The sequence below is a fragment of the Hylobates moloch genome, unplaced genomic scaffold (assembly GCF_009828535.3).
Source record: "Hylobates moloch isolate HMO894 unplaced genomic scaffold, HMol_V3 SCAFFOLD_3, whole genome shotgun sequence".
NCBI classification, from domain to species: Eukaryota; Metazoa; Chordata; class Mammalia; order Primates; family Hylobatidae; genus Hylobates; species Hylobates moloch.
Window position 1 is genome coordinate 101,443,859 of NW_026652278.1, and position 24,803 is coordinate 101,468,661.

Below are 24,803 nucleotides of genomic sequence, written 5' to 3' on the forward strand. Positions count from 1 at the left end.
CACCTCACCCCGCTAATTTTTTTGTATTTTTAGTAGAGACGGGGTTTCACCATGTTAGCCAGGATGGTCTCGATCTCCTGACCTCGTGATCCACCCACCTCGGCCTCCCAAAGTGCTGGGATTACAGGTGTGAGCTACCGTGCCTGGCTCATTGCCATAAAGTGATTTCTTTAGGTGAAAAGGCAAAAGTTCTCAATTTGATAAGGAAAAAGAAAAAAAAAGTATTCTGAGGTTGCCAAGATCTATGGGAAGAACAAATCTATTCATAAAATTGTGAAGTATATTGTTATATTTGCTTGATTTTACTACTAGTTATTGTTATCAATCACTTACTGTGCCAAATTTAAAAATTAAGCTTTATCATAGGTATAAAAACACAGCATAGGAAAAAACATAGTATATATAGGACTTGGTACTATCTATGGTTTCAGGCATTCACTGAGGGTCTTGGAATATTTTCCCCATGGATAAGTGGGGACTACTGTATACATTAAATCAGATGATCTTCATAATAAACCTATAAAATGGATATTATTATGACCATTTTTTTACAGATAGGAAAATTAAGGCAAAAATAAATTATGTAAGTTGTTCAATATCACATAGTCAATTCGTGGAAGACCCAGTATATTAGACTGGGTAGACTGTCAAACTTGTGCCCTTACTCAAAGATGATCAATTGAAAACATGATTGAAAAGAATAAGAATGAAGCAGGCAAACCCTAACAAATATTGAGATATAATAGAAAGGTATAATAATTAGAATATTTTGGCACTGATACAGAAAGACATAAAGATGATCAAGACAACATGGATAATTTCAAAACAGAATCTAGAATATATAAGAAATCGATATATACTCAAAAAAAGTACCACACACCAATATGGACAAAAGTAAATTGTTTTGGAATAATTATTTAGCTAGTTAGAGTATGTATAATTATATGTTATAGCATATACCTAAACCAAATTCCAAATATATATATATTAAAAATGGGAACATTCAATAAACTAGACAAGTAGAAGCAAATATTAAATCTCTAAAGGATTTCCTAAGCTTAAAAGTGATAACGGCAATCAATATATTTTGTTGTTTAAAAGATACAAATAATTATACAGAAAACTAAAATAGAATGAAAAAGCCAAAATCTTTTGGGAAAAATGTACACACGAATATGACAAAGGTTTACTATTATGAATACAGTGATCACATCAATTTTAAGAAAACATTTAGAGCCTATGTAAAGGACACACATATACTTCTTTCCTTATTAAAAAATTAGACACAAAAATTCAACATTTTAAAAAGCACATTGAAGCTACACCATGATGTCACATGAGCTTTAAACAGTGATAAAATCTCACGACACTAAAGTCTTTGATATAAAACTGTAAAATGGTTAAAAAACAAAACAAAAAACATTTTAGACACTAGGTTCAGGATGTGTGTGAAGATTCTTAAAAATGCAATTACAATTTTGATCAGTAACATTTCTGAGACTGTATGTCAAAACATTAATTCCAGATATGGGGAAGTGGTGATATATAAATGTTCATTGGAGTAGTTTTTTTTTGGTTAATAAATTGAAGAAATCTAAATTTAAGACCACAGGAAATTAGCTAAGTCGATTTTATAATGTCCATTTTATAGAAAACTGTATCATCAATAAAACTGTGTCTACAAATAGCTTATAATAACAAAAACATATAATCTAATGAAAAAAGTCTAATCATATACATAATAATTGCAAGTATGTGAAAAAATATATACAGGCCAGCTCAGTGGCTCACACCTGTAATCACAGCACTCTGGGAGGCTGAAACAGGAGGATTGCTGAGTCCAGGAGTTCAAGACCAGCCTGGGAAACACAGTCAGACTCCATCTCTAAAACATAAAAAAGAAAAAAGTTACCCAGGTGTGGTGGTGTGCACATGTAGTCCCAGTTACTTGGGAGGCTGAGATAAGGGGGATTGCTTGAGCCTGGCAGTTCGAGGTTGCAGTTAGCTGTGACTGCACCACGGCACTCCAGCCTGAGTGACAGAGAAAGACCCTGTCTCTAAAACAAAACCAAAAAGCAAAAACCTCCCAAATTCAACCAAATACTGTAAACCAAAAGTCCAGAAGAAAACTACGCATAATACTAAGGTTGGAAAGAACCTTATGCTACTATACGTTCATAGTGTTTATCTTTCATTTTTATTAATTTCTATTTTTCTGCATTTTTCAAATCTGCATTAAAAATACATTATTTTTATGTTTTAAAATAAGTTAAAGAAAAACAATCATCCTTTGCCACAAAAAATATCCCAACAAGATTCTTCTGTGCATTTGGAAGAATTAAATATGAACTGACATGTCCACCTAAACCCTTGTTTTTTAAGAGCATGCATAGAAAAGAAGTGTTTTTACTAAGATGTCATGACATCAGCTTAATAAGGGAATAAACAGATACCTAAGCATTAGCGAGTCATACATTTTAGAATGAATAGGATATTTTTGATAATAAAACCTTCCAAATAAAACACAGTGTCTTTATTGTTTTCAAGTTCAGGCTTGGTATACCCTAGCAGAGTTATAAATGGCATGTCATATTTTATGTAATAATATGATTCTACTCTATTTTAAAAACTCCTTGTTTAAAAATTGAACTCAGGTCAACAATTTAAAACAAAGTCTGGGCAAACGTTTTGATTCTTGACCCACATTAGTGGTGCTAGACATCTCAAGAATAGCAGCTTTGCTCAAATGTGAGAACTTCCAAAGAGTGTTGGTGCAGCAGCAGAAAATGCCTGCAAAGTGTCAATCTCTGCTCTGATCACCACAAAGACATCAATCTCCTGGGGGCCTAGGGATGCCCTGCTGCAAAACTGGCATCTGGCTTGGAGCAGGTGAGAGCATGCCTACTTGCAGTCATTGGGTCTCTGCAGGATTCAGTCATCACCACACGTGGCTGCCTGGGGCAGGGGGAACTATGGATCTTGCCAACAGCAGTGAAGGCAAACCTGCCTTTCTGCAGCCTTCTGACAGGTAGGTAGCCTCCGATATGATGATGATGTCAACAATTCTTTTACTTTTGTACAGGGATTAATAGTTGCCAACGTCCTCTCAAATGTGATTCCACATGATGCATGTTTTCACATGAATATGTCAGAATTTACATATTAAATGAGTGCTGTCCCTTCAAAGGAGTTACCTTATTTTAATGACACCGTCATCTTTCAAGGCACCTTTGATTCTCACTTTGGACCCTGACGCCAGAGTATATTGTATATTAAACAAAAATCTTCTCGATGTTAGCAACATCTTGACCTCTAGGGTAGGCTTAACGCTTTTGCAAACAGCTAAAAAGAACAAGCCTTGTGAATAACGTGGACAATTCAACTACACTCTGAGTGAATTTCAAGGACCATGCAGGACCTCCCTCTTACTGCAAAGGGCTAGTTAAATGCTCAGTCAGTGTTTCCTCGAAGAACCAGACTCAAAATACATTGTTATGGAGACGGAGGTTTTCCTTGTAAATATCCAGGTGAGATTCTAAAGTAAGGAGGCTGTTGCTTTGCATGACTATAAACTCACAAAAAAGGTTATGTAGACAGTCAATGCAAATCATAAAAATATTTTCAGCAAAGGTGGGATCATCAGTGTAAGTTTCTACCCTCGAAGATGACTAGTCATTTGACTGTGTTCTGGTGTATCTCTCTCTCTTTTTTTTAAAGCAGTCTTCATATTTTATAGTCTTATTATCATAGTAAGAATAACACTACTTATAAAAGATAAGCACTGTATAAATAAATGTTCACTTAATGAAAATTTGTCCTCTCAAAAATCCCTAGTTTAAAAAATTTAATAATCTCAACTAGAACTTAAAAAATTCCACTCCCCTCCCCTTCCTCTTTAGAAATCGAGACTTCTGGACATAATTTATCCATTTTCTGATGACTCAGAAGTGTCTTTGCAAGCATCAATTACTCATTATGTTTGAAGATGCCAGAAACTACAGCACAAATATGCATAGACCTCCAGAGCATACAGAGATGTGGATATTCTTTGTCCCTATGCCGAATGGATCCATATTGCTATTTTGAAAATAATTCCCTTGCTTCCTTTTATCTCCTCCTTAGAGTGGGCCCTTCAGTCTGGCTTGTTCCTATTCTCATGTCTGAATCTCATACTCTAATACCCCTCTTTATTTGCAAAATCTTCACTTCTCTGGGAAGAGTAATTAGAATGTCAAATGTTAAAATTGTCTCCAAACTAGGTATGTAGCTATTGAAGAAGAAGCTGGAGAGAAGTTCTGTCTCCTGTTTTCAGCATGAAAGTTGTAATACCTACACAGAATGCCCAGAGACAGTTTTTACTTACTTATGTGTCTGTCTGAATTTTGGATAGATGAGATTTCAAATTGCAGCCTCTAAGTAAGTGAGGTGTCACTTAGAACCTATTTGATACACGGAGAAACCACAACTCAGAAAGCTTCGCAGCAGAGCTGGGACTACAGTCCTTGTCTCCTGCGTCTCGCCAATCCTTTCTGCCTTCAGGCCTAGGTCTGTGCTGTTTCCTCTAACTTGAATGTCCCGCCCCTTGCTCACCTTGCCATCTCCTCTCCACGCTGCATGGACCGATATGTCAGGTGTCAGCTCTCTCCCCTCCTCTAGCTCTGTCCTCCTTAAAAACCTGTCATCACACTGGAATAACATTCAAGCCCTTTTGGCTGGCATGTCTCCTCCCCATTATTCATTTTATTTCTGCCTCCCTGAGCACTTTAGACACAGAGGACTGGGAACCTGCAAACTCAGCCCCACCCAGTCCCAACTCCGATCCCAGCGGAGGCAAGCAGAGACGGAACTGGCAGAGGGTGGGTGCTTCTTGATGTAAGCTTGGTATTTATGGGAGCTAAAACTCACTGACTTAAAGTCTTCCCCCAACTTCCACTCTTTCTGTTCATGAAACAGAACATCTGTCTCATCTTCCTGATTTTTCCTCCAGATCCCTTGCTGAGACGGGGACCATCACTTGTGTGGCAGCCTGCTGCTTGGAATCTCCAACCTCCTTCTCCTCTTGGAGGAAAGAGAAGGGAGTGTGTGGATTGTTTTATTATATGTTATTATTACCACTTTACAGATGAAGAAACAGGAGTTTAGAGAAGTCAAATTACTTGTTGGAGGTCGCAGAACGTAGGAGCTGCCTGTCAGAAAAGAAACTTCTCCTATCTATAGAAATTTGACTCCCAAACTTCCTCCAAGCTGAGGGTACTACCTTCAAGCACAACTTACTGAATTTATCATCCCACTGCTTACACTTCCGTGTTTTCACACCTAACCTATCACATCAGCCTGCTTGGATATCAACTAGATAAAAATTAATGCCTCAGCTGGGCGTGGTAGCTCACGCCTGTAATCCCAGAGCTTTGGGAAGCTGAAGCCAGAGGATCGGTTGAGGTTAGGAGTTTGAGATCAGCTTGGGCAACACAGTGAGACCCTGTCTCTACAAAATATATAAAAAAAGATTAGCTAGGTGTGGTGGCTTGTGCCTATAGTCCCAGCTACTTGGGAGGCTAAGATAGGAGGACTGCTTGAGCCCAGGTGTTCGAGGCTGCAGTGAGCTCTGATCATGCTACCGCACTCCAGCTTGGAGAACAGAGTGAGATTTTGCCTCTAAAAAATAAATTAATTAATACCCAATACCTCCATGGACACTATGGATACTGTAAACTAGACATTTGACTACCTACTGTGAAGGTCAGTCCAACTACAAGGTTCTCCTTTTGCCCTTATTACCTAGTCCCAGATACCTTGCCTTTTGTGCAGACAACCTGCTGAGGTTTCAAGCATATCTTATGCTTTTGCTCAAGCTGGAAGCCAACACTTTCTACCTTAATTTTAATTATTGCCCCATGCTTGGCTTCAGCCAAATGGAACTAATTGCTCTTCTACCTGCATCTGCTATGTTTTTCTGTCTCCTTGCCTTTTTATGTTTGTTCTGCTAAAATGCCCTTAACAATGCACCATCAGTCACCTCTCCTCCCCTAGCCCATCTCAAATCTCTGCACATCTAACTCCCTTTATCTTTAAGGTCTGGTGCATATACCTTCATCTCCATGAAGCCCTTCCTTAAACACACTTGTACTCCAGCTAGAAGCAAGTGACGTCTATTTCACCTCCCAGAGTACTTTATTTGTACTTCTCCTGGAGCACTTTCCCAGAATTCAAAGGCAAACATCATATTTTACAAATCAGCTGTGTCAGCAAGAGTCATAAAAGAATGTTGTTTTTGCCTGTCATTGTTCCTCTAAGCCTGATCCAAGGGGTTGGTTAGCTCTTTCTCCTGCCTCTGATGAAAACTACTATTTTCTGACCACTCCTAGTTAAGAAAAAGTTCTATTTTCACAGTAGGTTACAAAACACAGTCTGATTTCAGAAATTAGGATGGATGTCCAGCCCAATATTCATTAGCACCTGAATCATCACTGAAAGCTAACATTTCATCATTTTACAGCTATAGCTGCCCACAGGCATATGGGTGTCTTCAATATAAAGAACATGTTTGGCTGCCTCTTTCTGTCTATGTCCATTCTCCTTCACTCACTAGCTGCTGTTCTGATCAGCTTCCATCCCCAGGGTTGAAGTAAAAAAGAGAGATAAGAGGAATAGGCAACACATTTTATTTATTTATTTATTTATTTATTTATTTATTTTTATTTTTTTTGAGACAGAGTCTCGCTCTGTCGCCCAGGCTGGAGTGTAATAGTGCAATCTTGGCTCACTGCAACCTCTGCCTCCTGGGCTCAAGTGATTCTCCTGCCTCACCCTCCCCAGTAGCTGGGATTACAGGTGCACTCAACCATGTTTGGCTAATTTTTGTATTTTTAATAGAGACAGGGTTTCACCATGTTGTCCAGGTTGGTCTTGAACTCTAGACCTCAAGTGATCCACCCGTCTCGGCCTCCCAAAATGCTGGGATTATAGCGTGAGCCACCGTGCCTGACCAAGATCTTTTTTGACTAATAGAATCATGACAGCTTAACCAATACTTAACAGTGATCCTTTCTCTAAGACTACTTTGTGTGGGTTCCTCAGAGATTCTCCTACTCTTTTCATTCTTGTTAAGCAAGCAGTCTGAATTCAGCTGGTTGCTTCTTCCTCAGCCCCTAGAGATCTAAGCTCCACTTAAAGGTTTTCTCTCCTGAGGTTCCATTTTTTTTTTTCTCTCAGTGGCCATATTGGATGCATCCTCATTCTTCTAAGAAACAAGCTCCTGCTGGCTGATTTCAACCAAGCAACAACTTTCCTTTGCTCTTGCCATCTGAATAACTAGCCAGTTAGGGTGTAACTTCCTCCAGATTTCTCAGGTTTGAGTCATCAATCCACATCTACCCTCTTCCAGCTCCAGGAGGTATGTGTCAAGTTCTCAAAATGGTACTGTTGAAGTCAGTCTTCCTAGCATTTAGGTGAGGCGGCAGACAGCTCCCCCCCAGCCTCATCCGGTGTCTTTTTAAAAATAGAAATTATCCTCATGAAATCCTCTCTTAACCTTCACTCTTGGGGACCACATATCCTCTTTATGCTGACAAATGTTTCACGTATAGAACCCATTCTTCATATTCCATTGGAAATTGGCACCTTGATCTGGTACCTCACTTTGGAATTTCATATCTATTATAACTGGGGAGCCTCAGTAGAAATTTCCAATTTAACACCCGGTGCACAGCTAGAAAACAGTTTAAAGAGAACCTGCTCCTTTAGAAGACTGGGTACTGCCTGAGGGCAGAGACAATGTCCGATTCATCTTATATTCCTCGTAGCCTCTAAAATTGAGCATGTTCCCTCACAGGCAATATGTAGCGATAGCTCTCTGAAATGGACACACTTAGTCTTGTATTTTCTTGTAGCGACTAGCATTCAGGACCAACCACAGGGCTATTTTTTCACACACCTTATTAACTCCAACTCAAAATTATTGACAATGTGACAGACTGCTCTATGTTCATCAAATCCTATTTTCTTTTCGTCTTTCAGCCAGCTGGGTTATGTTTTTCAGCCTCCCTTGCAGTTAGGTGGGACTGTCTGACTGAGTTCCAGCCAATGGGATGAAGGCAGAAGTGAGGTACATCACTGTCAAGTCTGGACCCAGAAGACCTCCTAGGCAGTCCTTCGTGCTTTTCTACCATGGGTGGACTGCAGGCAGAGAAGGTGGGGGCCCTCAAAATAGCAAAGCCATATGTTATGAGTAGCTTGGGTCCCTGAATGAGTGCATGGAGCAGAGCCTCATGCTGTATTCGTCTGACCATCACTGAACTATGCTTTGAGTAATAACCACACTTTTATAGTGAGAAGCCACTGAAATGTGGAGATTGTTTATGGTGATTATGTCTACTAACACAGAGGGCTAGATTCTAATGATATACTTCTAAAATCAAGCTAAGGAAATTCTTTGAGGAACTTTTTATTAACTCCCCAGAGAACATGCCAAAAGTTTATTTCCTCAGCTTCCAGGTACACAATCTATTCCTTTCTATGATAGTTTCCACGCCCCCACTAAAATGCATTTCACCATTCTTTTTGGATTAAATGATTTCATTTTTAGTTCAAAGAAACATAGAACAATTATTTCCTTCTTTTAATCATTTTCTCGGGCCTGTAGGCAAATAATTCATTTTTAATTAGAAAATTGTTATGGGGTGTGAAGATGTATAGTGGGCATAATTATGGGACGCTAACTTAGAGACTTGTCTCTTTTCCAAAGGGCTGCAGTTCAGGATGTGGTAGGCTGTATTTGTGGAGTAGGAGAAAGATAAGTTCATTCAACCATGCATATTAAATTACAAGACTTGGAATCACTATTTTTGTGAAAATGTTTTCTCTATATTGTATTCATTCTGACATTCTTTTCAGATTTTCAACATAACGGTTCCATTTGGCCTTTAAATAACACAGGATGGGTAAATGTTGTTGGTGAAAGAGATGAAGCTCCAAGGTTGAATTTGAACATCTTTGCTTCAGTGTTCCCAGGTTAAAAATACCTCGAAAGAAACACCACGTAATCGGAGAACAGCAGAGCTATTATGGATGAATGTAAAATCCTAGGTCTGAAGAGTTTAAAATAGTCTTCAAATCCACCTTGGATCTCAGTATGTTAATGCTATTTTTAATAAAACATGAGGAAAGTGATTTCATATCTTCAACAAGTATGTTTCATTATTCAATAAACTGAGCTGTAATAATTCTGTTTTAACTAAATCATTTATGTAGTAATCTAAAGATATGTATTTTTATTCCCCCTCGAGGAAGAACTGTAATCGCTATCTCACCAATCTTGACAAACTTTAAAGTTTTATCTTTTAAGTATACCAAGGAAAGATAGAGGCTTGTGCCCATAGACTAAAAGGCATCAGTTTAAAGTCATGTCTACCAATTGGCCTTTGAAATCTAGAGGTAACCATAAGATAGCCAGAGATTTTATAAAGAAGTTGCTGGAAAAGTTAATGATGGTGACGAATTATATGGTACTGAACACATATTCCAATCACAGTAAATTTAATAGTTATTGAGAACTTACTATATGGGAGTCATGAGGTGCATGAAAAGGTAATTACAATCGGCATTATTCTGATTTTTATGAGCAGCTGAATAATACATCTGTTTGGGATAGTTCCTGGATATTTATTTCTTGACATTTTTCAATTCTTAAAGAAGAATGCAGGGACTCCATAGTACTCTATCAACTCTATATTCCAGGCATACATTTGTCAGTTCATTTTACACATGGAGTTGGATACTACCATCATCATTAACTGCTTTGATATGGATTATGCAAAGTAAGGATTCATTGATGCACACAAGATGCTACAGGACATGAAACTTCATAACTGCCTTAAAATAGCCTGTAATCTGGTTCCAGGAAAATAATAAAACATGGCATACCCAATGCATGCCAATCACACATGTTTTTACATAGGAAATCAGTGATGCTCAAGTTATATAATACATTTGAAGCAGTAGCACTTCAAATAACCCAATAGCCCAGGAGCTTGAGGTTGCAGTGAACTATGATTGCGCCATTGCGCTCCAGCCTGGGAGACAGAGTGAAATTCTGTCTCTAAATTAATAATAATAATAATAATAATAATAATAACCCAATAGCCCAATCTAGGAAGTTTTCATTGAAAGGTTGAGTTATAACTTGTACACTGAAGGAGGAAGGGATGTGACTAAAAAGGTTTTTCTGTGGGAGATGGCAGAAGCAAATGGTGAACAAGTTTCTGAAGAATATGCAGATACTAAGGATGAAGGTCTTATTAGGAAACGAGGAAGGGGGCACAGGAAGTCAAAGGTTATGTGGGACAGGGGATGTGGGCAGAGACACATGCAGCCTATGATGATGAATCTGGCCCTTGATCATGAGAGACACACGAGGCCTAAGATCATGAATCTTAATCAAAATAATAATAAGCCAATGGAATGGCATAAAAAGAGTAAAGAAAAAAGAGCTCTGTGAAAAACTGAGAAGTGGATGGTCCATCTGGACAGGAGGAAAGGGAGTTCAAATCAAGTTTCTAGGGATGGGTAAGAGGCAATTATAAAGTAACTGAAATAGATTAGTTGAAATGATCAGATACAGAGATATAGGACAAGAGATAACAGAGTCATATGGTAGGAAGGTGTCATACAGTAGCAGAGTCATACGATAGGCTGTTTAAAATCAAGATTAACCATGAGAGTGGCAGGAGTCCTATTGATTATGAAGTATAACAGTTCTAGAGTTAAAAATTAATGATTATATACTTTAAAGACATTTGAATTATTTATTGAATATATATTTATACTCACTTATGCCACTTAGAAATATGAAGTCTATAATATACCAGTGACCAAATGAGACCTACAAGTGTCCTTTCAAACATTAATGCTAAGATCTTAGGGAGTAAGTATAACTCCTACCCCTGATTTTAGCAATTTACTAATTCTAATGATGTTATTTCTTTGACACCCTTGAGTAGATACAATAAGTAACAGGTAATGACTGTAAGTTTTTCATCCTGGCTCTCCTCTAAACCACATAATGACTCTATTACACTGCAGTAAGGCACATAATTGAAAGCATAAATTAAAAGACAAAGATAACAAAAACCTTCGGGTAGAACTATCTGCATCAGCATTTTCTGTACATAGTAGGAGGTTAGCACCTTTCTCCCTAGCTCGATATGGCCCACTTCCAGCATTTACTTCATCCCATATGACTTCAGGTGAGAAAGGATTACTACCCTATACAAAGAGGGAAAATATTTCTTTGTTAGAGAAATGCACTCCGACTAAACTTTAGCTGAAGTAGGATTAATTCTGATTCTCTTGAAAAGAGGTATGCAGCCTTTAACAGGGCCATTGAGGGCCTTGGCTACGAGAGCTTAGGTAATAACACTAAAAGTGCAATGTACTTTAGCTAAGAATTATTAATGCCAGTTTATGAAGGTAGAAAATGAAACTATTCATTCTTATTTATCTCAAGTCTTTGGCCCTGCCTGCTCCCAGTTCAAGCTTGATAAACTATGAACTTGCAGCTCGTCTTAATGGGTGGTAGAAGACTGTGCTCCATTTCTCCTGGGACTTCATGCTCATTAGTCACAGACGCCAATTAAAAGCTTTGTTAGAGAACCAGAGGAATGTGCCACAGCACATGTAGAGGCCCGGAAGCCCCTTTCACTTCTAACATGGATGAATGAGTCCCCATGGCATGCGAAGCTGCACATCAATAGGTCGTGTGCATCAGCAGACAGGATCAACAAAAGCAGCGCAAAAACGTTGAAGTCAGCACTTTCTGGAGCCAGCCCTATTCATTCCAACTGATAAGGATTTAAACATTTTCATTAGCTTTGCTGATCCCAGTCATTTAAAATGACAAACACATTATCATTATTTTTAAAGCAAGTTACATAATCTAGGGTGCAACCCAGGCTTGATAATTTTCTAAAAATGATTATTGACCCTTGCATCCTCCTCCTGCAACCACGAGGGGTCGAATTGAGGTTAATGTTCTGGCAATCCCTTAGGATCCAGACTAACAACTGTTTTGGAAGAGATTATTGCCATTGTAAACCACTGACCAGGGCCTGAGATGGTAATTCTTAATTAAGAAAATAAAAAGATTCAGCGTCTCCGCTCTCATCATGCAGCTAACAACAGACTCCACCTCAATCCAAACACGGAATAAAATTCAGCAAAGGATGGATTTTAAAAAATAATTGGTTTTAGATACTTAATCTAAAATAATTTGGTGAGGCTTCAGAAATAACTTTGGGTATTGAGTATGAGAAGAATATTTGCAGTATTGTTCTTTTTGTATGTGGGTGAATTCTTTGTTTTTATTCCAATTGTGTCTTATTGCTGACTTATTACTAACTTGTTGCTTCCAAAGAGAATTTTAGGGCAAAACATTTCAAAATTACAGGATGTTCAAAGGAAGTAATAAAAGTTTCCAACAGTGGATATTGTGAAATATGTCATGTTATACAATATTCAATAACTTACATTCTTTTTAATCAACTAATTACTTTGTTTGCTAATGTACTCTTTGACATGTCATAAAAATTTTGTGGACAATGAGATCTGAGAAATATTAACAGCAGAGAATAGAGTCCCCTTCATATCTGTAAAGCTGCTGGGGTCCTATGGTGAGTAGTAGAAAGAAAAACTGGAGTGCATTGTGAAAATCTTGGACTACTTTGATACTCAGAATTTGATTACAAAGCTGTACACCGGCTGTAAAAGGATTTGTCAGGAACATGTCTCAAGGCAGTAGAAAAATCATAGGATTCTAGGGATATAAAGGGTTTTGGATTTTTATTATAACTTTCAAAAAGTCTCTTCTAGTCTCTCAATAAGGAAAAGCAAAAGACATTTGCATGATTTCAGAAAATATTCTGTGTTTCTCTGCAATATACTCCCGGAAAATTTTTTCAAGGTAGGATATAAACCCTCCCCAACCCCACCCTATCTTTTCTCAACACACCAGGCTGTGGCTGCATTTATTTTAAAAGTTCCAAAGGAACACAACCCCCCAAAGGTTATATAGTAAGGCATTCAGGGTTATATTAGTTTAATACTTTTCAAGCTGGTTTTTGGACAGTTTACATTTGGACAGCAGCTAGCAGGAAAGTTTTGCATGGAGAATATGATTTGCTTTAGATCAAAAGGTCAAAGTAGAACTTCCTGTTCTGCTTTTTCTTTTTCTTAAAGAACCTGATAACTTTCCTACTATAACCGCTTAGAAATAACTGACAAAAAGACATTTTTTTGAGTGTTTTATTGGACTTGCAAAAAGAGAAAGAGAGAGAGCAAACAAAAAGAGAGACCCAGGTGAAAGGTACAGAGATCTAAGAGCAGTGTGGTAAGATACAAACTGATATTGATCTGCATTAAGGGGACTTAATGGGTCTCAGTGACCTAGAAGCTTAGGTTTAGATTCTTATGTAGTGGACATAAGAGGATAGTGAAAGTGTCCAAATAAATGGGCACCATAATGATGCCTATCTGTTTCTATCTAGATGCCAAGTGAAGGGAAGAGACAGTATCACTCAGAATTTATAACCAGGGCTATGTGGGTGGTTCAGGAATAGCTGAATAAAGAAATTAGCCTAAGGATTCACTTAGGACATGAATTAAAAACAAATACAAAATGTCTCTGAAGGGCTAGCTATATCCACTCTGGCACATATTTGTATACAGTATTCCCCATTGAAGATGAGCTCATAATCCCAAATTACAAATTACATGAAGAAACAATTTGTCATGAGAAGAACTGCATCACCAGAAACAATAAATATGGGACTTTGGATCCTAAGAAGTTTGGATAAATGAACAAAAGAACAGATTATCTAACATGTTTTAAGTGACTAAGACTGAAGGGCATATATACTATATAAAAAGAAAAATATGGTATTAAAACAATACATCATCTAGAAATAAAAACTATGGCAATTGAACCAAAAACTCAATGGATAGGTGTAACAGCTGTTCAGACAAAGTTGAAACATAATCAATGATCTGAAAGACAGGTTTAAGGAAACAATTTAGAATGCAATTGTATAAGAGGATAGGCATCAATTTAAGAAACAGAGAGCATAAAACAAACAAAAAACTCAACATGTTTAATATAAATTTCTGAAAGAGAATAGAATTATAAATTGGCAATATTTAATGATATATGCCTATACATTTCCAAGAATTCATTAAATATATGATTACTTTGACATAAGGAGAAATGAAGATTAGTACAGATCCACAATGAGCTACATTGTAGCAGAAACTGCAGAACAAAACAAAGACAAAAGAGATCTTAAAAGCAGGCAGAGAGAAAACACAAGTTAGCTACCAAGCGGTAACAAGTAGACAATAGTAGATTCCGTAAAAGCAAAAATAAATAATGGTAATCAGCAAAATATCTCCAAAAGGATGAAGGAAAATAACTGCCAATCTAGAAGAATATGTCCAACTAAATTAATGTCTGACTATGGAGGGTATTTGTTATTAATATCCTTGAAAACTGAAAACTATTTCTTTGGAAAAAAATAAGCCTAATAGACTAAATTTTCACTGTTAAAAATAGAGAGAAAGGGAAACCAGAAATGACTATTAGCTGCTGGGGTCCTATGGTGAGTAGTAGAAAGAAAAACTGGAGTGCATTGTGAAAATCTTGGACTATTTTGATACTCAGAATTTGATTACAAAGCTGTAAAAAAAGTGACATGACCACAGAGAAGGTAGAGATTTTTAAAAAGAAAATATATCAAAAACAACTTCATATCAATACATTTGAAGATGTAGCCAAAAATGGTCAATTCATTATAAATGTAGCTTACAATTACACAAGAAGCAATACAAACTCTGAATTAACCAATAATAAGAGGAAGTGAATTTATAGTTAAAGCCTATTCACACACACACACACACACACACACACACACGGTATAGGATTCTCAGACAAATCTTTACCAACTAACTTTCTTTTCTTTTTTTTTTTTTTTTTTTTTTTTGACAGAGTCTCACTCTGTCACCCAGGCTGGAGTGCAGTGGCACGATCTCAGCTCACTGCAACCTCCATCTCCCGGGTTCAAGCAATTCGCCTGCCTTAGACTCCCAAGTAGCTTGGACTACAGGTGTGTGCCACCACATCCGGCTAATTTTTGTATTTTTAGTGGAGACGGGGTTTTACCATATTGGCCAGGCTTGTCTCAAACTCCTGACCTCGTGATCCGCCCGCCTCAGTCTCCCAAAGTGCTGGGATTACGAACATAAGCCACGGCACCTGGCCAACAAATCTACTAGCTTTCTAAGGGGAGGTAAATCTAACGCTGTAAAAACAGTCCCATAGAATACAACAAACCAGATAATCTTTCCTAACTCATCTTATGAGGCAGGATAAAGTTAATATAAAATGAGCAAGTCTCATTTATGAATATAAAAATTCTAAGAAATGTTAGCAAACTAAATTTAGAACGGATATTTTATAAAACCGGGATCAAGTAGAGTTTTTCCTAGAATAGCAGAATGATTTAATTTGAGGAAATTTATTAGTATAATTTACCAGTTAATGCATTAAAAGAGAAAAAACAAGTTCATCTCAATAAATACAGAAAATATTTGATAACATGAAAAACACTTTCTTGATAAGAACTTTGAGCAAGCAAGGAATAAAGGGAAGCTATTTATTAACCTGATAAAATATACCATATGCTAACAGAATACCATACTTAATGGTTAAAGTCAGAGGCATCTCATATTCAATCTGAAACAAGACAGGATGCCTGTTATCAACATTTCTATTCAACATTGGACAAGAGTTCCTAATCATGATATCAATAAGAGAAAAAGAAATAATAAAAATATATATTACTAAAGAATGAGCAGAACTGCCATTATTTGCATATGTAATGATTAATTTAAAAATCAAAAATAATTTACAAACTTCTAAAACAAGTAAGCTGTCCAACATGGTTGGAAACATGATAAACTAATAAATTGTACTGGGGCAATTGCTTATGCATACCAAAAGAGATAAAAATCAGGACAATACATGCCATCATAAGAAATAAAAATCCTAGATAAACATCTCATTTAGAAAAAGTAAAACATTTAAAAGAAAGCATAGAAAGAGAACTTTATTAAATTATGTGGAGAAATGTTTCTTAAGATTTTCCAAAGTATAAAGTATTTTTTATCCATAAAATAAAATATTGACATTTAATTATATTAAAACTTTTAACTTCTATATGATAAAAGATAGCCTAAATAAAGTAAGGAAAAAGTCATTGACTGGGGGTAGATATTTGCAAATCATATATTACCCCCTTCAAAATTACTGCCCAGAATACTAATATATAACACAATTCTCAATGCAAGGCTCAGTAATGTTATACAAATATACTCAACTTCACCAGTAATCAGAAAGTCCTTACATCTAAGAGATTAGCAAAGAAGAGTATCTGATAATTCCAAGTATTGGAAAAGATATGGGGAAACAAATGCAAAACCAGTGGATCTTAACCCTAATTGTATGTTACAGTCACCTGGGGAGCTTTACACAAATACCATTTTCGAGTCTCCACAGATTCTGATTTAATTGGTCTGGGGTGGGACTTAAGCATTGGTAATTTTTAAAAGCTCCTTAGGTGACTGTCATCGGCAGCTAGAGTTCAGAACTACTGCTCAATAATCAAATAAACCAGTATAGTTTGTAGAGCAATTTAACAACATCTGGTAAAGCAAAGATATGTGTCCCCCTATGATCAACTTCTAGAAAATTTCCATCAAGAAATTCCAGCACATGCATAAAAGACATATACAAGGAACACTGCAGCATGGTTGTAATGGCAAAACTACAGGGGCATCACACACTTCCCTTAGTAGAAAAACGGATAAATCAACCTTGGATTATTTATGCAACATGATACTATCCTGCAATTACAATAAATGGACCTATATATAGGTATCAATATAAATACATGCCCAAAATAATGTTGAATATAAACAAAGTTACAAAAGAATATGGACATGCTTTATGTATTTTAAAATTTTTAAATAAACAGTAGTATAACCACAAATAGATAACAACAACATACAGACATGAATATGCCCATTATCACACACACACCACACACACACACACACACACACACACAAACACACAGTAAAAATGCCAAGATACCAAAATATACATGGGAAAGTTATGTAGCAATTTTAGGACGATAATTATCTTGGAAAGGAAGGGGGAGAGAAAAGAATAGTACGTTCACTGTATTTATAATGGGCTCCATTTTATTTTACAAGTTTTCTGAATTAATATATGCAAAATAACATATTTTTGGTGGTGGGTTTGCAGATGACTGTTATACTATTTTTATATTATGTTTTGTATTATTTTCATATTAAAATATTTAAAAGTCAAAAGAGCAATGAAATTGGCATGACCATGGGGGCATACCTTCATTATTTTTTAATTATTGTAAACAAATAATATTTTTGAAACATAAAAACTAAAAAGTAAACAAAAAAAGCATTAGATTTGGAGGCCAGAGGCTAGAATTCTCATTCTAGCTCTGCAGCTAATTAGTGAAGTTTTGTAAATTATTTTGTTATGCTGGCTTTGGTTTTCTTATTCCTAAAGAGGAGTCAGATAAGATGATCCCAAATCCATTCTACTTTCAATGTGTGTGAATCTAAAATTGTGAGAGGATAGTATTTCTGAATTTGGTTTTTCTGTCTCGTTGGATACCATCTTCAAGCGTATAATCACCTGGTAGCAGTACATTTGTTTTCCAATGTAATCATGGACTATTCTGATATGTTTAATATTTGAACATATTGTCACAGCACTATTCACAGTAGCAAGGACATGGAATCAACCTAGATGCCCATTAATGGTGGACTGGATAAAGAAAATGTGGTACATATACACCCTGTAATACTACACAGCCATAAAAAAGAATGAAAGCATGTCCTTTGCAGCAACATGGATGCAGCTGGAGGCCATTATCCTAAGGGAATTAATGCAGAAACAGAAAACCAAACATTACGTGTTCTCACTTGTAAGCAGGAGCTAAATCTTGGGTACACATGGACATAAAGACAGGAAAAAGAGACACTAAGGACTCCAAAAGGGTGGGGGGAAGGGCTGAAAACTTCCTATTGGGTACTATGTTCATACCTGGGTGATGGGATCAATAGAAGCCTAAACCTCAGTATCACATAATATACCTATGTAACAAACCTGCACATGTACCCTCTCAATCTAAAATAAAAATTGAAATTAAAAAACAATTTTAAAAATTGAACACAAAGCATCAAGATAACCACACGTTATGTAGTTACATGTATGTCTGTATCTAACACACCCACCCCCATACTCGTTAGTGATGCCCCAAGAGATATTCAGTAAATAATCATTGAATATCTAATAAAGGTAGCAAGTTAGCCTAAATATGCCCCAATAACCAAGGTTAGAAACAATACAAAAACAAAGAAAAGTGTTACTAACCCCCAGTGACTTCCCTTCCCATATCTACAAACTTATTTCTTTATTCACTTGTTCATTGATTATTCAATATGCCTTTTGTTGAAAAAGGCATTTTGCTGAAAAATCATCTACATATCAGCTAACCTCTATTTGTCGTATACTAATAAAATTTTCATGACAGTAGATGTTATAGTAAATTTTACTTAAAACATGTTTTATGAGAGCAAAAAATTTGACATCCCCCTCCTCCTTTCTGGCAATTTGAAAGACTTCATTCTGTCTTCTAAGTGTCTTATTTGCTCCCAGTGAAAATCTAGTTCAACACAAACAACTAAAACACATTTGTTCACTAACATGCGATTTTCTCCCAAGAATGTCAATGCTTTAAGCTAAAAGGGCTTAATTATTCCCATAACCCTGCAGAAACTGAAGCCCAGAAAAGCACGACATGGGTGAAGTAACACTTTACATGGAGGTTAACACAGAGGAGAGACAACTGAAATCAATTACCAACACATGTAGCAAAAACTCACTGCTGAAGTCTCAATGTCTGTTTCCACTTTACCCCCACCCTAGGCTGCTACGGTATGCTAGGCTACCTGTTTTCTCCTAGAAATACTATCCATGAATGAAGGTAATAGAGAGGGGAGCCTGGACAACCCACAGCCTTAGGAGCTAGACAGCTGAATGAAAGAAACAACAACAAACAAAGAGAATACAGGATGCCAGTGGATAGGATCATTCTTGGATCTTTTTCGTCCCCTGTCCATTGAAATATGTGAATGAGCTGCCTCTATTACCTGCATTACACAGGTAAAGTAAGGAGGATTTAATGTGGCAAGTGTCACAGAATATTTAGTATCACACTTAGCAAAGGATGTCAGTCAATACTTGCTAGATGTCATCATCATCTTCCTCATCATCATCTCCTTGTACCATAGGATGTGGCAGTTCAGATATGACTGGAATATAGGTTCATAAAAAAGCCACTTAATGCAAACCATTCTCTTTACAAATGACAGCTGCCCTAGGGTTGCAGAGATGACCTGATGCCTTTTGAAATTCAGCAATACAATTTCCATTGGGGGAAAAGAAGTCATAAGGCACATTCTCATTTAGCAGGTGGAAAACGGGCCAGTTAAAAAAGGCAAAGTCTACTGAGCATTTTCTTAACTGGTTAAGGAGGAATGTGCGAAGTAGGAAAACTCCTAGTCTTCATGGATCCCTTTTGTAAAGGTGGCATGCCAAGATCACCATAGTTGATGGGGAGCTAGCCAGCACTCATAAAAGAGGCTATAGGGGTAACATTATGCCCCATAGCAAGAAGCACGAATTCTTAAGCATAGCTACACCAGAAAGCAAGTAATCCCTCTGAAAGCAACCACTGTTCTGTATGGCAAGAACCAGACTCTCGTTTTATTTCATTTTTCACTGTTCTCAGATTCCCCTCCCCCTCTCCCAAGGGTGGGTTCGTCGCCATCCAAGATTATATCATTGTCACAAATGCTCTCAAAAGTGGGACTCTGATTCCCATTGTTCACAGTGGGACTTTGCCCTTAGACTACATCTAGTTACTACACAACATGTAGGGGAAATTTAAAGGACATGTATAGATCTGAAATAATACACTCTCCTAAGTGAAAATAACAGATGGCCTGGCAGATAATGATCTTTAACTGAAGGGCTAAACAGTAACAAGGCCGGTTCTGGGAGCACTTGACTATGGCAACAGATAATGCATAGGAATCATGTTTCTTGGAGGTTGAGACAGACAGCATCTAAAGAATAGGGGAAGCTGGAGGAAGAATGCAGCACCCTACTTCCACGGAAGTGGGTTTCACCCATTGTCTTTCTCCTACAGACATGCTGGTCCGCAGAGAGCCTTGATACAGGTGATGGCTTTTGTGACTTAGGGGACCTGGGATGTGTGGGAAATACAGATCATTTTAATGTTCATTCTTGCCCAGACATTGGCCAGACAGCACATTGAAGCAGCCATCTCTTCCCCAAAATAACTTCTGGGAGAGGTAGGAGGACCCCTCCAATAGCAAACTTTAAGGATTTACAGCTACCATATAAGGACGAGAGGGTAGAGGGATGGGTGGTAGATGTTAGGGGTCCCTAAGAGAACAGGACATTCTGGGCCCTTCTAGATAACCTCTCTGATTACCTGTGTATCCTTTAACCACATACAGCTAGATCAGCCTCACAGCTTTGGATTCCTGGAGTTCTGAAGAGGCTTCAAGACACACACAGCTGTAGCTCAGCTTAATAGTGCAACCCGAGATATTAGCAGTTTGACATATTTTTATGTTTCAATGCCTTTTTGCTATAGAGTTGGTTTTTTTTTTTTAATTTTTTACACATTTGCAATATGATTCCATGGCAATTTCAAAAGGGGTTCACAAGAGTTATTGTTTTAGCTAAGTTTACTCTCTAGATTTACAGATCCTTCAGCAAATGTACGTAAATATTCCAGAGAAGTTGACAAAAGTTGAAATAAATTGGTTTGCTTGCTAGGGCAACAATGCTTTTTTCAGAAAAGACTTTTGCTTGCTCATTTTCCAATTTAAAATATCGTTTATATTATTGGAGGAAATGAGGCAAAAGATATTCACGCGAAATGTTAATGAAATCAAATGAGTCTCGACATAAAAACATAAATATTACTATAAATACTGCCTGCTACCTGCTAGTACTGAACAGTGTTCAGAGCAGAAAACTCAGTATCTCATCTTGTAAGTAATTTATGAGTTGGCAAATCATTTTACTCATATTTATAGTACAACTGATAACTTCATTGAGATTATAATATGCAAAAAAGGCTAATTAGGGATTAGGAAGGAAGAAAAGAGAAAAAAAAAAAGACAAAGTACTTACTTTGAGTGATATTTTAAAAGTAATCCTGAATTTCAAATTAGGCTTTTTTGCTCAAAAAGAAAGACTGATCTAGTTCTAATCCCTGGGTCCTCAGGGTATGCTTCGCTACCCAACAGGACAAATCTTTCAGAAATCTTCCTTTTATATTTATTTCTTCAAATGTCCATGCTTTACTAGAAATAGTAAAAAACAAAGCTGCCTTAAGAAAAAAAAAAAAAAACAAATCCAGGACGTAAGTAACAAAAGAAAAATAAATCCTCTCCAAAGCTAGACTCTAATTCAGAGTGTAACTGTCTCCGCTATCTCCGTTTGAAGGCGTCCTCTTGTATTCCTGGTGACATTTCTCATCACTCAGCCCAGTGCTGTTTTACAGCAACGTGGGGATGTTTGAAGAGAAATGAACTCATTCTCTGAAGTCCCTTGTAGTAAAGGAAAACAGATGGAGGATTTCCTGCTGAGGACTCCCTACCGAGGCACAAATTCGAGGGGGTGTGGAATTGACTTGTTAAGGCGCTCGGTTTTCTAGGCTCAGCAGAATCGGCTCAGCAATGAGCCCATATATGCTGTCTCTGCGCTACGGAGAACTCTGTCATCCTGCAATAACTCCACCAAAAGCAAGTGGAGGAGGCCGTTCAACAACATTATAGGGCCCTGTTTCTCATCATCCCTATTGCAACCACATCTTACCTCAGGACCAGAGAAATGCACGTAAGGACGTTTTGCTAGATCCAGTCTTCTTTCCCATGACTTTCATTTTTTTTTTTTTTTTTTCTAAACTGTTATTTGATGCTCAGGGGTACATGTGCAGGTTTGTTACAGAGGTAAATTCATGTCAGAATTTGGTACACAGATGATTTTGTCACCCCGGGTACTTAGCAAAGTACTTGATAGTTATTTTTCCTTCCTCTCGTTTCTCCCACCCTCCTCCCCTTTCTTGGCTTTTTACATTCATTTCCCACGTTTCTTACCTGATATAAGCAGTTTCCAGTTCCATGCATTTTGTGAGTGCATTCCTAAAGATTAATTTAAAATGTTATCAGCATTTTCTTTCTCCTACCACCCCTTTCCCGTATGAAAGTACACTTTTCAGCGAAGCACATTTCAAAATACGTGATGAAGATAGTGCTTTGCTTGGGAACATTAAATTACACATATGAAGAAAGCAGGACTCTGCATAAGCTGCTCACGACTGCGAAGCCCTGACCACAGATTGAGACCCTTTAGCTTAAAAACAAAAACAAAACCAGAAATAGTGAATAGCCCAAAACTCACTTTTTTAATTTTTATTTTTGAGACAGGATCTCACTCTGTTGCCCAGGCTGGAGTGCAGTGGCATGATCTCAGCTCACTGCAGCCTCGACCTCCTGGGCTCAAGTGATCTTCCTTCCTCACCTCAACCTCCTGAGTAGCTGGGACTACAGGCACACTCACCACACCCAGCTAATTTTTTTTTTTTTTTGGAGACAGGAGTCTCGCTCTGTCACCCAGGCTGGAGTGCAGTGGCGCGATCTCGGCTCACTGCAAGCTCCGCCTCCCGGGTTCACGCCATTCTCCTGCCTCAGCCTCTCCGAGTAGCTGGGACTACAGGCGCCCGCCACCACGCCCGGCTAATTTTTTGTATTTTTAGTAGAGACGGGGTTTCACCGTGGTCTCGATCTCCTGACCTCGTGATCCGCCCGCCTCGGCCTCTCAAAGTGCTGGGATTACAAGCGTGAGCCACCGCACCCGGCTAATTTTTGTAGAGATGGGGCATCACTATGTTGCCGAGGCTGGTCTCGACCTCCAGGGCTCAAGCAATCCTCCCACACTGACTCTCCAAAGTGCTGGGATTACAGGCATAAGCCACCATGCTCAGCCCCAAAACTCACCTTTAAAAGCATTATTAGGGCCGGGCGCAGTGCTGTAATCCCAGCACTTTGGGAGGCCAAGGCAGGCGGATCACCTGAGGTCAGGAGTTCAAGACCAGCCTGACCAACATGTAGAAACCCTGTCTCTACTAAAAATACAAAATTAGCCGGGCATGGTGGTGCATACCTGTAATCCCAGCTACTAGGGAGGCTGAGGCAAGAGAATTGCTCGAACCTGGGAAGTGGAGGTTGCAGTGAGCCAAGATTGAGCCACTGCACTCCAGCCTGGGCAACAAGAGCAAAACTCCATCTCAAAAAAAAAAAAAAAAAAAGCACTATTTGGAGTTATTTCCTTCCTTGTCACCAAGAGTAAGGATACTCCTGCCCATCAGAGCCCTATTAATCTAACAAAGCAGTAACCGTGTATTAATTTCAGTTATCCTAACAGTTCACTCTAACTCCATAACTATCTTTCATATTACAAATATGTGTTAAACGTCCTTCTAGAAATAAGTACCACACGGTCTTTCTTTCCGTGTGTCTTGGTGCAATAATTAATTTTTTGTGGAGTAAAAGTTTCCATAAGTGCAGGTGAATGACAGTGAAAAATTAAGAGAGGTAAGAAGAGTTATTAGGAAGAAGATGTGTACATTGTGTGTGCAGAGCTAAGGCTGATCCATATGAGTGGTGAGGACAAAAAAACTTTTATAGACTCAATAAAAAATTTAAAAATCATCTAGAAGGATGTTCTACATCAGGGATCCACAAACTATGGCCCATGGACCAAATTAGGCCCATTGCTTATATTTGTAAATAAAGCTTTATTGGAACACATAAAAATTGAGAAATTCCTCTATAAAGGAACAGATAGCAAATATTTTAGGCTTTGCAGGCCATGCAATCTCTGTTGCCATATTGTCTATAGCTGCTTTCCTGCCACAACAGCAGAGTTGCACACTTACGACAGAGACTGCATGGTCTGCAGAGCCCAAAATATTTGCCATCCGTCCCTTTACAGAGAAAGTTTTCAGACTCCTCCTCTGTATGATAGAGGGTCACCAGATAGCTCCTGAATTTTTTGGCCTTTTTTTCTGAGCTGTGCAATCAGAGGTGTATCACCATAATTGTATTCATAGATAATTCTCATCACTCAATGTCCTCCCACTACTCCTGGGGCAAGTGTGACAAGGGGGCTTCTTGGAGGCCTGGGGTGGGGATAGAACTTCCAAGATCCCAGGGGGCAAGATGGATCAGGTGACGTAAGAGTGTTGTAGGATGACACAATCAGAGAAACAATCCAGACCCTGTCAACGAGGGAAGTCAGAGAAGCAGGGCTGAGAGTGAGGATTGGGAAGCACAATGAAGCCATAAGGGGAGGGCCAAATAAGAGAGATTAGTTACAAGTGAGTAAATGGAGTATGACATGGGCTGAAGCAAGCTGGTAGGACTAAGACCGTCAGCAAAAATAAGAATGAGGCCACCTTCTTTCTAGTGCCCCCATGGAAAGATGACTGTACCCTGATTTGTTCCCTGGGCTGTTCCAATTTTAAAACTGAAGGCCCCGTATCCAG

The 24,803-nt window shown here is 38.0% G+C and overlaps 1 protein-coding gene across 2 annotated transcripts in view; it reads right to left on the minus strand.

Annotated features, from left to right (window-relative positions):
• Nucleotides 1–24,803, minus strand: part of KIAA1217 (KIAA1217 ortholog) — an 877,411-nt gene that overhangs the window by 415,267 nt on the left and 437,341 nt on the right. The gene's annotated exons all lie outside the window — the stretch shown is intronic.